Source organism: Canis lupus, chromosome 4 (assembly GCF_011100685.1).
Source record: "Canis lupus familiaris isolate Mischka breed German Shepherd chromosome 4, alternate assembly UU_Cfam_GSD_1.0, whole genome shotgun sequence".
Classification (NCBI taxonomy): domain Eukaryota; kingdom Metazoa; phylum Chordata; class Mammalia; order Carnivora; family Canidae; genus Canis; species Canis lupus.
Window position 1 is genome coordinate 37,659,737 of NC_049225.1, and position 17,066 is coordinate 37,676,802.

General features: G+C 51.4%; 2 protein-coding genes across 4 annotated transcripts in view; one reads left to right on the forward strand and one right to left on the reverse strand.

The window, feature by feature from the left end:
• Nucleotides 1-5,213, reverse strand: part of CDHR2 (cadherin related family member 2) — a 36,108-nt gene extending 30,895 nt beyond the window's left edge. The window contains exons 1-2 of one of the 3 annotated variants that reach the window (XM_038534692.1): nucleotides 5,110-5,162; nucleotides 3,645-3,736 (exon numbers count right to left, since the gene is read on the reverse strand). The gene's annotated coding sequence lies outside the window, so the exon portion shown is untranslated. Of the gene's footprint in view, nucleotides 1-3,644; nucleotides 3,737-5,055 lie in introns of all 3 variants that reach the window. The other 2 variants (XM_038534691.1, XM_038534693.1) reach the window with 2 other exon arrangements.
• An 8,452-nt stretch (nucleotides 5,214-13,665) lies between these two features.
• RNF44 (ring finger protein 44) overlaps nucleotides 13,666-17,066 on the forward strand; it is a 36,758-nt gene continuing 33,357 nt past the window's right edge. Inside the window, exon 1 of the transcript XR_005358137.1 lies at nucleotides 13,666-13,761. The gene's annotated coding sequence lies outside the window, so the exon portion shown is untranslated. The remainder of the gene's footprint in view (nucleotides 13,762-17,066) is intronic.

Sequence of the window (17,066 nt, forward strand, 5' to 3'; positions counted from 1 at the left end):
ACTGGCTCAGTTGGTGGAGCATGAGATTCTTGATATGGGGGTTGTGAGTTGGAGCCACACGTTGGGTGTAGAGAGTACTTAAAAATAAAATCTTTGAAAAAAAATTCAGTCCCATACTACACTGCTAAAGCAAGCACTGTTTTAAGGTTGCTCCGGGTTGCCCGGTCAACATGAGAGAATGGCACCTGGTCAACTAAGATCTGGGTGTGTTCTAGGAATTGGAAAGAGGAGCCCTGTGGCTGGAGCAAAGGGAGAGAAGGGCAGGGAGGGAAACAGGGATAGGGAAGCAGGCAGAGGCAGCCGGTACCTGACCCTGTAAGACTTGGTGTGGATGGTCTGCTGTATTCTAAGGAAAATAGAGGGTCATTTCGAGGTTTTAACCAGGGGAGTGACAGAGACTAAGAGGCAAGAATAGTGAGATATTTTGGAGGCAGGACATTTGAAATTCATGTAATTTAATCTCTGCAGCAACCCATTTTGCGGACAGAGAAACAGACTCAAAGGAGCTCACAGCTACAAGTGAGGGGGTCTCTCCCATGCACAGAGGGAAGAGTGCAACCTTCACCTTCTGCCAGGGCCCCAGCAGGAGGGGAAAAACCCAGTTCAGCTGTGAACCCCAAACCTTCAAAATATTTGTCCTTTCTGACCTGGTAACCCAACAAACCTAAAATAAGGAAGCTCTTTCAGCAGCAAATTGCTCATCACGAGTGGCTATTTATGATCATGGAGAATGGAAGTAACTAAGCGTGGAAACACCAAGGAATGGTCAAGAAAGATGTCACCAACATCTCAATGGAATACCTCAATGGACTGCCTAAGTGGTGGCTGTTAAGCCTTATGGCAGTGAGCACTAATGCTACCACATAAGGAAGATCTACTCCGCGCCAGACACTGAGTTGGGCACTACTCGACACGAGAACACTCACGATAGGCACCGCTATATCCACTTTACAGATGGGGAAACTAAAGGCCCGAGATGCAAATTGCTTATAGACCCTCAAGAGAAGCAACAGAGGCTCTCTGGGCAATTCGCGCCCTCCTCTGAGCCCATTTCCTCATTTGTAAGATGGGACTGACAACCCTAAGGAGTCATAAGGGGTTGGAGGAATGAATGAGAATAGACTGTGCCCGCTCAGCACTCAGCACACAGAAGGTGCTCAGCAAATGCAAATCCCTTCCTTCTGCCTATTGTGGGGTCATCTTCACCTTATGACTGCTACTCCCAGTCCTCGTGAGAAACAGGTGGCCGTGCTGTGGAGGGTGCTGGCTTGATGTGGCCGAGGTCAAATGTAGTGACTGAGGCACTCCTGGAGCTGGTCATGGAGGTGGGGTTGGAACCAGGACATCAGTTTGCCTGGGGGTAGGGATGACAGTGGGGATGGAAGCCATGATGGTGGTGGTGGTGATGAGGTGGGGACGGATGCACTTGTAACATTTGTGATGATGAGGGTGGAGAGGCAGATGGAGCTGGTGGCAGCCCATGGGGGGAGGGGTGGCAGCGGCAAGCGCGCAGCAGCCCCACAGGTGGAGTTGGACACTGGTGATGGTGGTAGGCTGCTGGCATCCACCATGTGGCAAAATCCCAGGCACCTTTACACTGGCTGGATGCAGCTAGCCCTGACTTCTCCTTGCTGTGCAATCTGGGACCTCACCCCTCACCTCTTCTGTTCTCCTGCCTCCTCTCCTTCAGAGGTGACTCAGCAGCCATAGGACAATTAGTGAGTAAGTAATGAGTAGCCACAGGCATGCAACATGTGCTTTTCACCATAGCAAAGTACAATTGGGAAAAGAGGAAACTCCTGCCCTGGGGACCCACTCCTCCTAGGGAAGGAAGCTGGCAAGGATGGGCCATATGCTATGCCTGGCACTTTGTACCCTGTGCCATTCACCTCAGCACATCACAATCCAGGAGCTGAAGGGACGTCATCCAGTCAGTAATGAGATCAGAACCCAAAGCAGGAAGTCTGTGCTCTCTCTTTCCCAGCTTCTTGTTTTCTCTTCCTCATCAGCCAGACTTCCCCCCAGACACTGCAGGGCTCCCAAGGGCAAGGGAGAGGGAGAGCACCCTTCACTGTTAGCTTCATCCTCCAGGGTCACTGAGGTCCCCGTCCTATAACCAGCTACACTTATCGCTCGTGGAAGCTTCTTTCAACTTCCCCTCCCATTCTCAAGGGGCCTCAAGAAGCCTTCCGATCCTTACTCAGAGCAACAGTGATGACCCTCTACACCAGAGTAAGGCATACCCAAAGTCTCGCCCCTGCATCTGGTCCAGACCATCCCTCCAGAAGGGAGAGGTGGCTATCAACCTCCTTTACATCAGAGTTTCAAGGAGGATGAGGCTCCTGCCAATGTCTCCAAGCCAGCTGGGGGCAAAGTTGGATGCCGCCCCTCTGACTCCCATCCCACCCAGTCCAGTGCTCTTTCTGGCCTCCACCCTGAGTTTCAAACAATCTTGGCCCCTTGTTAGAGACTTTTTACACACACGCACTCATTTGATCGTAATGAGGCCAAAGTTCTTTGGTCCAGAGTGTCATTTCTGGATTTGGTCATTTGAGAAAAATGCAAACAGGGCCCGTGTGAGCTGGAGAAGGAACAAGAATAAACCTCCCTCACTGGGCATGGCTACTCCCAAGCACAAACCTCTGCCATGGCTCTGGCTGGCTGCAGGGATACACTTCCTGCCCCTGGGCCCCGCAGGCTAAGTCCTCATGGGTCCTGGGTTTCTCTTCCCAACAAGCTGCTCCCCTTCCCTGTCCTGTGGCCCAGTGGCACTAAATGCTCCTGTTCTCAGTCCACACCCTCTATTTTCCTCCCCCCAGGTATTTGCATATGCTGCCCCCTGCACCCAGAATGCTTTCCCTTGCCTTCTGCATATATGCAAATTCTCTCCATCCTCTAAGGCCTGGTCAGGTGCCCTGCCACTCTTTATGCTTTGGTGGGCCCCCGTCTTCTGGCCTCTAAGTTCCTGGTCTCCCAGCAGGGGCATGGGACAGAGCAATTGCAAATGAACAAGACTTGAATGGAGTTGCCTACGGTCTGGGACTGGGGAAAGGCCTTCACGGTGCCCTGGCCAATCCACCCCCAGCTTCTGCTACACCATCTGCCCAGGTCCTCTGCTACACCAGGTAGCCTGGGCTCAAAGGAGGCAGTCTCTCCTCAGCCCCAATATCATGCAGCCACATGCAGAGGCTCTTTCCTCTTTTCCATCTCTCAGGTTGCCTTCTAAAAAATAGGACTCTATACATTCTAGAAATTCTAGCTTCCTTCCTCCCACACTTTCCTTACTCTCAAAAAGTTGCTTAGAAAAGGGGCAAAAAGGGGCACAGAGGTGAATGAGGGTGCTTCTCAACCTTTGCTGGCTGCATGATACATGCAGGGCCCCCGGGAGGCCCCTCTGGTTGGAAGGAGGCTCCCTCGCCCTGGCCCTGGAAGCACTGGATCCTTGGCCCCAGTGGGAGGAGGCACCAGCCACAGGTCCCAAAAGTCCAGGGCTCTCAGACTATCTTCCAGACTGGGAGTGAGGATACTAGATGTGCCCAGGGCCTCCAGAAGGACCAGAGAGGAAAGTGGCCCTCATCACCCACAAGCCACCCAAGAGCTAACTTGCCCACCACGGCCACTACCACCTCCAGCTCACCACTTACTTTCACTTCCGCTCTTTACTTCTCACAGCTGTGCTCTAGCTGTAGGAATTATTGTCCCAGGGTCCAGGTGAGAAAACTGAGGCTCAGAGAAGCTTAAAGAGTGATATCCAAGAGCAAGGGACACAATGTTAGATCCAGACTAGCTTTAAATCCAGGAGTCCCTAGGGATGCCTGGGTGGCTTAGCAGTTGAGCATCTGCCTTTGGCTCAGGGCATGATCCTGAATCCCGGGATCGAGTCCCACATAGGGCTTCCTGCATGGAGCCTGCTTCTTCCTCTGCCCGTGTCTCTGCTTCTTTGTGTATCTCTCATGAATAAATAATTAAATCTTTAAAAATAAAAAAAAAAACAGGAATCCCTGGAGTCCCTGGGCGAGCCTTCATCTGGGCTCCAATCGACTCCATGGGCAAATGCTGGCCCATCCAGGGAGCACTGGTGCAAGGCTGTGGACCCCAAGGGCACCGGGCTCCCTGCCATGGGGTGCCTCCAGTGTTCATCACCCTGACTGCTTCAACGGCAGACAGATAATGGAGTCAAAGGGTCCTGGTTTGCATTCCAGAATCACACTTACTCACTGTGCTCTATGGCCCCAGCACCCCACTCCCCAGGCAAGCCCTTCAGTGTCCTTGCTAAGAAATGGGGTGAGGTTAAGAACCACAGAGTCCAAAAAAAAAAAAAAAAGAACCATAGAGTTCACACACAGGTTTCCATCAGTTGGACCCCACTGTTCCCTGAGCCCGAGCTGGGCATCTGGTGCCCCAGCCCCGCAGTGCCTGCCTAGGCCTACCCTGCCCACGGCTCTCCGCTGAGTCTCCACCTGGCACCCAAGTCTGGAATGAGCCAGAGCTGAGGGCCAGCCCCCAGTCCAGACACTTCCTAGCGCTGGCTGAGGTGGCACTCAAATCCATGGTGGACCAGAGGTTCGGCTCTGCTTCAGCCCCAGCTCCCTTCCCACGCTGTGACCGCCCTGATTCTACAGATATGGAAACCAAGGTCCAAAAGAGCTACAGAGCCCCACAAAGCCAGGATGGAGCTAAGATCTGAACCCAAGCAGTTGAGGTCAGGGCCCCATTCTTTGTCCTTGCTCTGGGAGAAAGCCCAGTCACTCTGTCTTTACCCCCTTGAGCTTCTTGTGAGAGAGGCCCAGGCAGGCTACCGTGCTTGCCTGAGGGAACTGCCTCCCTTCTGTCCTATGAAGAAAACTCCCTGTGCCCAAATGACCCCAGGACTCGGAAGGGAGGGGAGCCATCAGAATCTGGGAGTCGTACCAGCCTCGCACTGAGAGGAAACAGGCCTCACTGTCAGACTGGGAAGCTGCTCCAGATCCACCCAACCCAGTACCGGCACTCCCACCCAGCTGGGTGGGACCCCCAGAGCCCACCTCAGCCCCTACAACCCCACTCGGTCCCTACCCCTGGCCAGAAGTCTCCTGAGCCCCTGCTGCAGCCAGGCTGGGCGGTCCCTACCTGTGCCCCAGAGGGGCTGTGGAAGCGGTGGATGGGCGCCGGCGGGCACCTTCTGGGGCCTGTGACAGCGCAGCAGCCGGCAGACTTTGGCACCATCTCCTCCTCCCCTGAGCAATCATTAACCCTGCCAGAGACCACACCTCCCAGGATGGTAAGGATGGGACTGACTCCTCGACAGGCTCGGACCATGGCTAGCGAGGGGGCAAGAGGGCAGGACTGAGGTGACACGGAATGGGAGGCTCCGGCCACGGGAGAAAAGGCCTGGCAGAGCCTGAGCCCAGAGGACCTGCAGGAGGTGGGCAGGGTAACAGTCAGAAAGTGACACCTAGGAGCCCCATCCCCTCCCAGCTAGAAGAGGCCTCAGTGACAGGAAGCCTGTGGAGAAGGCGAGAGAGTGGTTAGGTGAGGAGAGGGATCAAACGTGGAGGCTTCAGAGGCATCTGTGAGGTTTTCAGAGAAGAGGGAGGGCAACCATGAGCTTGAATAATGCACTCTCCTGCCTATTGTTGCTAATATTCCCGTTCACTGAGCCCCTCAGGAGGTATCTCCCCTCCCCCAGAGGCTCATCCACCCCCGGGCTGGCTTTGGGTTTTTTTTTTTTTTAAGATTTTATTTATTTATTTAACAGAGAGAGAGAGAGAGCAAGCACAAGGAGGCAGTGGCAGGCAGAGGCAGAGGGAGAAGCAGGCTCCCTGCTCAGCAGGGAGCCTAATGTGGGGCTTGAACCCAGGACCTTGGGATCATGACCTGAGCCAAAGGCACATGCTTAACTCCCTGAGCCACCCTGGCTTTAAATACCATCCAGGTGCTGGGGGCTCCCAGTAGGGTCTGAGCCCCCAGATCCCTCTCTGGCCGCTGGCCCAACCATCCCTGTGTTGATCTGGGAGAAAGAAGACCCCCAGTACAAGGTCACCAGCCTCTTCTTTGGTGGCCCTCTCCTCATGGGCAAGGACAGTGCCCAACTCAATAGATATAGATTAGATGCTACTATATGTCAGGCACTTTATTAGGTATGTTTGTTCCCTACCCCCACCTACAACCCCCTAAATTTAAAACAGATGATCAAAGTACACATGCTTTGCGTACACCCATGTTCATAACATCCTTATTCACATTAGCTAAAACGTGGAAACAACCCAGTGTCCATTGACAGATGAATAGATGGACAAAATGTGGTGTGTACACACAATGGAGTGTTATTCAGCCTTAAAAAGGAAGGAATTTATCACACATGCCACAAGGTGGATGAGCCTTGAGGTCATTATGCTGAGTGAAATAAGCCAGTCACAGAAGGACACATACTGTATGATTCCACTTACACAAGGTGTCTAAAGTAGTTGGACTCATAGGAACAGAAAGTAGAATGGTGGTTACCAGAGGGGCTGGGGGAGAGGGAGTAAGTTGTTTAATGGGGACAGAGTTGTAGTTTTGCAAAATGAAATTAGTTCTGGAAAAAAAAATTAGTTCTGGAGATGGATGGTGGGGATGGTTTCACCACATTATAAATGTCCTTAATACTTCTGAATTGTACATTTGAAAATAGTAAAATTGTGAGTTTTATGTGTATTTTAGCACAGTTTTAAAAATGGAAAGGAAATATATGTTTCAACAAGCTTTAAAAGATGAAGAAAACAGGATGAAGGGAAAAGGTATGAGGAAAACAAAAATATAGGCCTAAAGAGAATCCACAAAATATTTGAGTTCTGGTTACTGGTCAGAAGGTCATGAATTGCACTCTTAGCTTCTCAGCAGGGATCCCTGGGTGGCGCAGCGGTTTAGCACCTGCCTTTGGCCCAGGGCGCGATCCTGGAGACCCGGGATCAAGTCCCACGTCGGGCTCCCGGTGCATGGAGCCTGCTTCTCCCTCTGCCTATGTCTCTGCCTCTCTCTGTGTGTGTGTGACTATCATAAATAAATTTTTAAAAAGATAAGCTTCAAAGCAGACAAAGCAAAGAAAAAAAACAGGATCCATTAGGTCTAGTATCCACCCACTGAATACACACACACACACACACACACACACACACACACACAGGGGCAGGGATATGGAGGGGAGGGAGACAGAGAGCATGCCAACTGTCAGGATCTGGGAGCCAAGGTGATTTGAGTTCTGATACCCAAGGGGCATGTCCTCTTGTGTGTCTCCAAGGAACAGACACTGCAGGAGGTGGATGGCACTTGCGATGATTATTATAAGGTGATTGTTAAGGGGTGCTTGGCTGGCTTAGTTGGTGGGGCATGTGACTCTTTATCTCAGGGTTGTGAGTTCAAGTCCCATGTTGGGTATGGAGATTGCTTAAAAATAGTAAAATCTTGGGTCACCTGGGTGGGTCAGCGGTTGAGTGTCCACTTTCAGCTCGAGACGTGATCTCTGATCCAGGATCCTGTGAGGAACCTGCTTCTCCCTCTGCCTGTGTCTCTGCCTCTCTGTCTGTGTCTCTCATGAATAAATAAATAAAATTTAAAAAAAATAATAAAATCTTTTAAAAGGGGTGCCTAGGTGGCTCAGTCGGTTGGGTGTCTGACTCTTGATTTCGGATCAGGTCATCAGGATCTTGGGATGGAGCTCTGCATGGGGCTCGGAGCTCAGTGTGGAGTCTGCCTGAGGTTTTCTCCCTCTGACCCTCTCCTGCTTCATGCTCTCTCTCTCTCTCTCTCTCTCCCTCTCTCTGTGGAAAATAAATAAAATCGTTTTTAAAAAGTGGTTGTTATGAGATTGGGCTCAGGGGCCAGATGGCCAGGTTCATTGTGATGGGGTAAGTTACATCACCTCTCTAAGCCTCAGTCCCTTGTCTATAATTGTGGATAACGTATGAAATCTATCTCAAAGGTGGTTGTGAAGCTGAAGGGAAGTCGTGCATTTTAAGTCCTGAGCACAGTCGTGGGATTGAGCCCTATGTTGGGCTCTGTGCTCAGCACAGAGTCCGCTGGAGATTCTTTCTCTCCTTCCCCCACTGCCTCTCCCCACGCTCATGCTATAAATAAGTAAGTAAATAAATAAAAGTCGTTTAAAAAATAAAGTCCCAAGCACAATGTCCAACACAGCATAGAGTTCCAATGGATATTAGTTTTGTCATGATGTGGTGGGATCGCTGGTGATCTAACTACCGAGAAGGGCAGGCAGCTCCCCAAAAGGCTCCAGCTCCAGGCCTCCCCAGACCAAGGGAGTCAGCCTGGTCTCTCTGCTCAGCTCCAGGTAGGGCAAACCCCAAACCGAAGCCCCTTCCCTCCCTTCCTGCTCTGACACCTGGGGCCAGCAGCTCTGAATCACTGCTCCAGTCACTACTCCAGTCGTTGCTCTAGCCTGCCAGACCTTTGGACAGCATCTGGATGATCCAGGTGTGGCCCAACGGTGCTCTGCCCGTCGCAAGTAGCACCTGTCTGCCTGCCACAATACAGCCTGAGAAGCTCACTGAGCTCAGGGCTGTGAAAATCCAGATCTGAGTAAGCCTCAGGCCCAGGGTCAGCTTCAGGCAAAGGTAGGCAGTCAGTTATAAAGTAGGCTAAGAGGCAAGATGTGGATTCAGATGACGAGGGTCCTAATCCCCTCCCTACCATTTACCAGCTGGGGGCCTTGGCCATCTGCCTGAACCTCAATGTCCTCATCTATAAAATGGGTATAACAGAAGAATCCAACTCAAGGTTTGTTATAAAGATTAGTCAGGTAGGCGCAGCTCTCTCTCTCTTGAGCTCACCCACTCTCATATCTGGAGAATGTACTTTTTGCTTTCATAAACTTTCCTGCTTTTGTTACTCATCCCCTATAAAAAAAAATCAGGTGATACAGTAAAGCACTTAGCACAAGAGCAAGTAACAGATGTACACATGATATAGAAATTCAGATACACACCCAGGGCTCCTTCCTAGCCACTGTTCTAAGTGTGTGGTTTTTTAAAATTTTGTCAGAAAAACTTCTCACTGCCTATCTTTGCTGGCAACCTACTGTGTGTACCCACTATGTACTCAGAAATTGATCAAGTTGAAATCAAATCCTCACTTGCCTCTGACTGGCTGGATGACATTGGGCAAGTCACTCCTCTCTGAGCTGCCCCTAGTTCATCTGCAACATGGAGGTACCATACACCTCCCTTGCCCGCCCCGCAATGTACAACTTCAGAGGTTGACCTGGAGAGCCTGAGCTGAGAGTGGCTCTTTTTTTAAAGATTTTATTTATTAAAAAAAATATATTTTATTTCTTTATTTGACAGAGAGAATGAGAGAGAGCATAAGTAGAGAGAGTATCAGGCAGAGGGAGAGGCAGAAGCAAGCTCTCCGCAGAGCAGGGAGCTGATGCAGGGCTCAAACCCAGGACCCTGGGATCATGACCTAAGCTGAAGGCAGATAGATGCTTAACCGGCTGAGTCACCTAGGCGCCCCTGAGAGTAGCTCTTTGCTGTGAATGTGTCCAATCCCTCCTCAACTTCCCAATCACCCCCTCCATGTTGCACACAGCTTAGTAGCATGCAAAATTTCTTCCTTACTCTGTTCTACAGCAAAGGGACCAGCCCAAGAACAGTCCCTTATGTCAGACACTCACCAGCCTTCAACCCTAGAAAGAATTTGGGACCCAAGAAACCAACTCCTCTCTAACCCCAGACCCCTGAGCTCCCTTCCAGGGCACACATTCCCCCTAAAGCACTCTTTCCAAGCAGCTGTTCCGTCATGGCTTGCAAGCCTCTGGTGATGGGAGTTCACCTTCTCACATGGCCTCCACTCCATGACCCCAACTATACATGTTTCATTGAGTTGAGAGCTGCCCTGACCACTTCCATCAGGTCTACCTTCTGAGAGTACTAGATCCTGCTTCCTGTCTCTGCTGTGAGACAGTTCCTCCAGAGCTTTCCCTCAGGCCCCTCCAACCATTCCCCACTACCACCCAGAGGTAGGCATAGCGGCCACGCAGACCCAGGTGCACATTCCAGCTCTGTCCCTTTCCTGGCTGTGTGACCTAAGGAAAGCCACTCTCTCTCTCTGAGCTTTAGGTTCCACATCAGGAAAATAAGGGAAAATAATCATGCGGCTGTTTCCTTTCAGTGAAGTTAGTGGAGTTCTGAGATGGAAAATAATGTCTCTGAGCCCTCTAGGAATGTGACTTGATGCCGCATGGCCTTCCTGGGCTGCCTCCCCGCCACTTCAGTGTTCATTCAACAGACAGAGATTGACACTTACTTTATGCCAGGCACTGTGCTTGGTGCTGGGCACTGGCAGGATTGGAGGGGACCAGGCCTTCCTGCCCCACAGAGGGATAATCTGTATGAGAGCAGAGTAGACTAGGTAGAGAAGGAAAAAGGGAAGCCCAGGCACAGGGAATAGTGTGTACAAAACCCCCTTCCAGAAAGAGCCTGACCCTTGGGGGAACTGAAAGACCAAGGCTGGAGCTCAGAGGCCATTTGTTCAGAAGATTGAGTTTCAAAATGATTGTACATTTATACAGTGGAATACTATTCCATGATTTAGAGACATCTCTGTGTTCATGGCAGTATCATTCACAGTAGCGGAGAGACATGGAAACAACCTAACTGTCCAGATGAATGGATAAAAAAGATGTGGGATACATACACAGTGGGATATTAATTCAGCCACTAAAAAAAAAAAGGAACTCCTACCATTTGTGACAACATGGATGGACCTGGATGGCATCATGCTAATAAGCCAGACACACAAATACTGTATGGTGTCATTATATGTGGAATTTTTTAAATTTTTAATTCTATGTTTTTTAAGTAAATAATTTATTTATTTGTGTGAGAGAGAGCATAAGTGAGAGGGGCAGGGGAAGAGGGAGAGAGAAAATCTCAAGCTGGCTCCATACCAAACACAGAACCTGACACAGGACTTGATCCTAGGAGCCTGAGATCACATCTTGAGCTGAAACCAAGAGTTGGACGCTTAACCAACTGAGCCACCCAGGTGCCCCTATATGCGGAATAAGCCCCTATATGTGGACTCTTAAAAAAAAAAAAAAAAGCAATGAATATGTAGAAACAGATTGTAACATGGTGGTTGCCAGGGTGCCAGGGGCTGGGGCAGGAGGGAAATTGATGTTGGTCAATGGTACAAACTTTCACTTATTAGATGAATATGTTCAGGGGGGATTTAATGTACAGCATGTGACTACAGTTAACAATACTGTATCTTATTCTTGAAAGCTGCTATGAGAGTAGAGCTTTATTTAGGTTCTCTGTTAACAACAAAGTGGTAGGGGCAGCCCTGGTGGCTCAGCGGTTTAAGTGCCACTGACAGTCCAGGGCGTGAGCCTGCAGACCCAGAATCAAGTCCCACATCGGGCTCCCTGCATGGAGCCTGCCTCTCCCTCTGCCTGTGACTCTGCCTCTCTGTGTCTCTCATGAATAAATAAAGTCTTTAAAAAAACAACAACAACAACAACAAAATGGTAATTATTGAGGGGAAGGATGCCACAACCAAGGTTATTGTGGTAACATTTTGCAACATATACATGTATCAAATCATCATATTGTACATGTTGAACTTATAATGTCATATATCAGATATATTTCAATAAAGCTGGGGCTGATGGTGGGAAGGATTGGACTTTAGATAGGATCTCAAAAATATGATGACCACTGAAATTAGGCTGTAAATACAGAGCCAGCCATTCCATCAATCTAAAGTTCTAAACACATATAACTAATCAATAGTGATGGGGTGATGGAAATAGGGAAACCTGGGTGGCTCAGTGGTTGAGCATCTGCCTTCAGCTCAGGGTGTGATCCTGGAGTCCGGGGATGGAGTCCCACATCGGGCTCCCTGCATGGACCCTGCTTCTCCCTTTGCCTGTCTCTGCCTTCTCTCTCTCTCTGTCATGAATAGATAAATATTAAAAAAAAAAAATAGTGACAGAAATAGATGAATAGTTATGTCTGGAGGGAAATGACTTGGAGGGGGCAAGAGAACTTTCTGGGTTGATGAAAATGTTCCAGATCTTGATCAGAGTTTTAGTTATGTGGAGATACACATTTACGAAAAATTCACTAAACTATACACATAAGACTCGTGTATTTTACTGTATATCTGCAAACTATATCCTAAAATAGGCCTTAATGTAGATGCAGTTCTGATGAAGGGAAGGGGAAGGAAGAAACATGTTTGTTGAGAGATGAACCACATTAAGGCAGAAAGCAGGCTTCAGGTATCAGGAGTGAGTAGAAATCCCCAACTCTGCCACTTCTAGCAAAATCTCTTCACTAATGCCTCAGTTTTCAAATCTATAGAACAGGGATAATAATGATTTTCCCTTACTGAATTGTTAGACTTTAAAGAATAACAAGGTAATTTACATTAACCATTTAGAACATTGCTTCGCACATGGTAAAAGCTCAACAAACAGAAGCTTATTTTTATTTTTCAAGATTTTACTTATTTATTCATGAGAGACACAGAGGCAGAGACACAGGCAGAGGGAAGAGAAGCTGGCGCCATGCAAGGAGCCCAGCGCGGGACTCGATCCTAACCTGGGATCACCCCTGGGCAAAAGGCAAACGGTCAACTGCTGAGCCGCCCAGATGTCCCTATTTTATTTTTTTAAAGATTTTATTTATTCATGAGACACACAGAGGCGGAGACACAGGTAGAGGGAGAAGCATGCTCTCTGCGGGGAACCCTATGCGGGACTTGATCCCGGGACCTAGGATCAGGACCTGAGCCGAAGGCAGAAGCTCAACCACTGAGCCACCTAAGTGCCCCCCAAACGGAAGCTTTAAAAAATAAGTCGGCCTCCAGACAACTGGCAGAGGAGCCAGTCCCTGGGTTGAGAAAAGGCTGCCTCGCGGGGGCAGCCCCTGCGAGGGGAGGTCTGCAGGGACTACGACGTGACCCGGCGGCGCGGGGCAAGCTGGGAGTTGTAGTTCCCGCCAATCCGAGACGCCCACGGACGCCGAGCGAAGAGGATCCGCAACCAGGATCCCCTCTGGGAGTGGGGAATGCCCAGCACGAGCAGAGAGCGAACGAGCTCTGCTCCAGGCTGCCTCTAGCGATGGGCCAACGCGTCCTGTTGCCTCTGGAGTCTCCTAACCCCTCGAAAGAGGTGTCAACGCTCCCAGTTCGACGACCAGGAGACAGGCTCAGAGAAGGGGCCAAAGCCGGGAACCACGCTCCGCTGAGCCCAGTCTTTAGTTTGTCCACCGGCCCTGCCTCCTCGGTGCGAAGCCGGGGGAGGGGGACGGACTCTCTGGGAAGCGAAGGGTCTTTGAACGGCCACGGAGTCGCCTTGTGCTCCTGGTGCCACAGAGGAGACAGAGTCGGTCACTCGCCCAAGGTCACGCAGGCAGCAGCGCGCCGCGGGGACGCCAGACGCCGGGCGCTTTGCCCTTGCGCGCCCTCTGCCGCCGGAAGCCGAGGGGCGTGGCCCGCGGACGGTGGAGGCGCCGCAGAGGATTCGAATCCTTGAATCCGCCCCCCCCGCCCTCGCGCTTGGTGCAGTCCTGGTAGTTCCGCAGACGCACGGGAGCGGGGGTGAAGCTCCGCAGCCGGCGTAGGCGCGGGTGGCGAGGTCCGCGGACGGTTCCACTGCGCGGGGCCAGAGGGGGGGCCGCGGCGGGCGGCGCTCGGGCCGCAGCGGGACCGGGACCCCGGGCTGCAGCGGGAGCGACTCGCCGGCCGCCCGGTTGGGGTGGAGCCCAGCCGCGGCTCCAGGTAACGCCTGGCCCGGACCCTGCGCCGTGCGCCCCAGGCGCGAGGCCAGCGAGGACGGAACGATAGGGGGCGGCCGCGGGCCGACAGAGTAGCTCAGGAACTTCCAGCGAGGCCTCCGCCTGCGTCTGCAGTGCCGAGCTCGCTGCCCCGGGACGCGGAGCCAGAGGTGCTGCGCTCTTCAGTCGTTCCGCTAGGTCCAAGTGCCCCAGTTCGGGGACCCGCTCCCCACCCTGGGAACTACAAGTCCCAGAGTGTCTTGCGCCCCGCACGTGACCCGATCGACCCCCACCCCTGCCCTCCGACGGGTTCCGGCTTCAGCTGGGGCCCTGCGTTCAGGGACTGAGAGCTGAAGAGGCGCCGCGGTCCTTTGGCTCGTAACGTCGGTCCCAGACATTGCACCGGCGCCCCTTGTGCCAGCCGCTGGGGAGCCACAGCTCTCCGAGCCCTGCTTTGGAGCGGCTGCAGGTCCGGGGAACACCACTGCACCCCAGCGCCGTCGATACAACTTTTAGGATGCCGGAATGCCGGGGAGTCCAGAGACGGTCTGTGTCTTACCCGAGGTCACACAGATTCCGTTGCCTAAGGATCTGTACGCTCGAATCGGGCTGCTGCCGGGGGGTCAGGGCGGTGGTGTGGGCAGGATGGAGGCAAGAAGCCGGCCCTCAGGAGGACAGAAACAAGATGGAGGGAAAATGGGGAATTCGGTTGGACTCCTCTCCCTGGGTCTGCCAGGCGCCCGCTCTTATGCAGACCCTGCTTTTCATCTCTCGGTGATGTGATAGTACCTGCTCCCACCGTTGCAGACCCTGGGAGTTACAGTGGCCAGAGTTGCAGGGGGAAGGGAGTCGGAAAGGGGAGCCCTTCCAACACCGTACCCGCAAAGCTCACTCGCACATTCAAGAGCAGACCCAGACCCAGAAAGGGGCAGGTACCGCAAGAGATGCACACATAGTAAGAGCTACAGTTGACTCACTGAGGTAGACGTTGTCACCTCCGTTTTACACCTGGCCAAACTGAGCCTCAAAAAGGTGGTGACTTCCTCAAAATCACAGAGCCAGTAAGAGGTAGAGCTGGGTTTCAGGCCCAGACAGGTTAGGCTCTCTAACCATCATTGTGTGCTTGTCCTCACTAGCCTATAGGAGGTAACAGTGGTGCAAACTAAGTGCTCAGTAAATATCATGTGTCACTAGTGTTATTGCCCTAATTTTACAGGTAAGACTAAAGTGGAGGGAAGCCAAATAACTGACCCAAGTCAGAACTAAAGTACCACTGACCTGAGCCCCAGGCCCTTGAACACCTTTATAGATGCCCCACCCTACCCCCTTATGCATAAACACAGTTCTTTCAGGCATGCCCTGAGAAAGGACTTGGCAGGGAGCCCATCAACCCCCACACTGGGATGTGAGGCTCTGGGCTCAGGTCTGCAATGCTCTGTGGTAGCTAGGAGGTCTGAGTCCTGAACTGGCTCTGCCAGGCTGTGCTGTGTCTCTGGGTGATCCCTCAGTCTGTATTCCGCAAGCTCCACCTGGGAAGGCTACTTAGCCTTGTGTCTGGAGGACAGTTTGAGGGGTCCTAGAAGAAAGGAGTAGGGTGCTTCCTGACCCTGAGGGAGGAATGGAGGCAGCCAGCAGTCCCAAGTTCTTGGGTAGAGCAGGGAGGGGGCAGGGCCCCAGCAGGAATCCATGATCTTAATCCCTATCCTGCCAAAGTGGAATCCCTCCCACCTGAAGAGGAGATTTGGGGATGGAAGCTGGAATGCAACATCCAGTGCTTTGCACTTGGAGGGACCGGGGTTTGAATCCTCTGCTGCTCATCCACCAGTCCTTGAGCCTCCGTGGTCTACTCTTGCCTTGGAATATCTGTCCTTTTGATTATTGAGCAACCCTTGGGGACTCTGTTTTGACATTTGTGACGCATGAACCAAACTTAATGTTAGATTAGAATGTGATACCTGGTTTGCCCATTGATTATTGAGTCATACCCCCTCATACATTTCCTCATCTTTAAAATACTGGCACCTAACTCTTAGGTCATTGGGAGGATCAGTGAGACGATCAGGAGTGGGCCTGCTTACACTCTGCAGGAGACCCTAGAGCCCTAATTTCTCCACAGAACCTCACTGCAGATGTGTGGATAAGAGTGAGCCACCCCCAACTGTGGCTTCCGGAGCCCACTGGGTCACACTTCTGGGATCTTAGGCAAGGAGAGGCACTTCCTGAACCACTTTCCTCATCTGTGAGATGAAAACAGAAGCTGTCTTCAAGTGGCAGGGGAGAAGTAGGGTGGAGTGATGAGAATGAGGCACACAGCAGGTGTGCAGGCCACATCACCACATTGGGATTCCAAAGCAAAAAAGACCTACTGGTAAACCTGAGGGGATTCACAGGAAAGCCCAGACTTCTGGCTTATCTTGAAAACCTGGGGAAATTGGGCCTCCTTCCCACTTGTTTCAGAGTGATTCTGCATGTGCCCAGGAAGGTTTTTCAGATCAGGAGATATGTTACTGGCCTCTGGCCCTGGGGGAACCCTGAGGGGCTGTGAGTATTTGCTCAAGGTCTCCCAGGGGAGTAAGCCAGAAGGTCATGCATGCGGAGGACAGGTCAGGGATTTCCTGGCCCTGTAGAATCAGAGGTGAGAGTCAAACTCAGAGCCTCTTCCTTAGGCATCTGCCATCCAGTGTGAGCCAGAGCCTGCTGGGAGGAGAGGGGGAGAACAGTCCCTTGGAGATAGTTTCTGCTGTCCCAATGCAGTGTGGTAATAGTCCTGCTGTGCATTAAGGAACTCAGAGCAGCTGACTGCCAGAAGACAGGTCAGGGAGGCTTTGAGGAGGCAGTCTTAGAGCTGAACCCCAAAGGCTGAGCAGAGTTTTGCCAGGGGTAATGGGTGGTAAGGATGTTTTAATTAGAGTTGTACAGTCAGAACTTTGGTGGCTTCGAAGTACATGACTTGATTGTGGCTGAAGACTTGCATTCTGAGGGTGTGTGAGTGGTAAGGTATTCTCACTGTGGCCTTGGGCAAGTACTTGATTCTTTAAGCCTCAGATGTCACACATAAAATGAGGCATTATTCCAGTGAAGGCTAGATGACAGTGCACTTAAAAATTCTGAATAAAAAAAAAAAATCTGAATCCCCTTAGACTAGACAGGAGTAATGGAGTAAGACATAAAGTGAAATGACTGTGGCAGGGCTCTGTACAAATTAGATGGTATGAAGTGAAGGTTGGGGTACGTCTAGGACTGAGTTAAGAGATGGGGAAGTTCAGTACAAGCTAGAGATCTCCGAGCTTCCTTTAAGAGGTAAGAGGG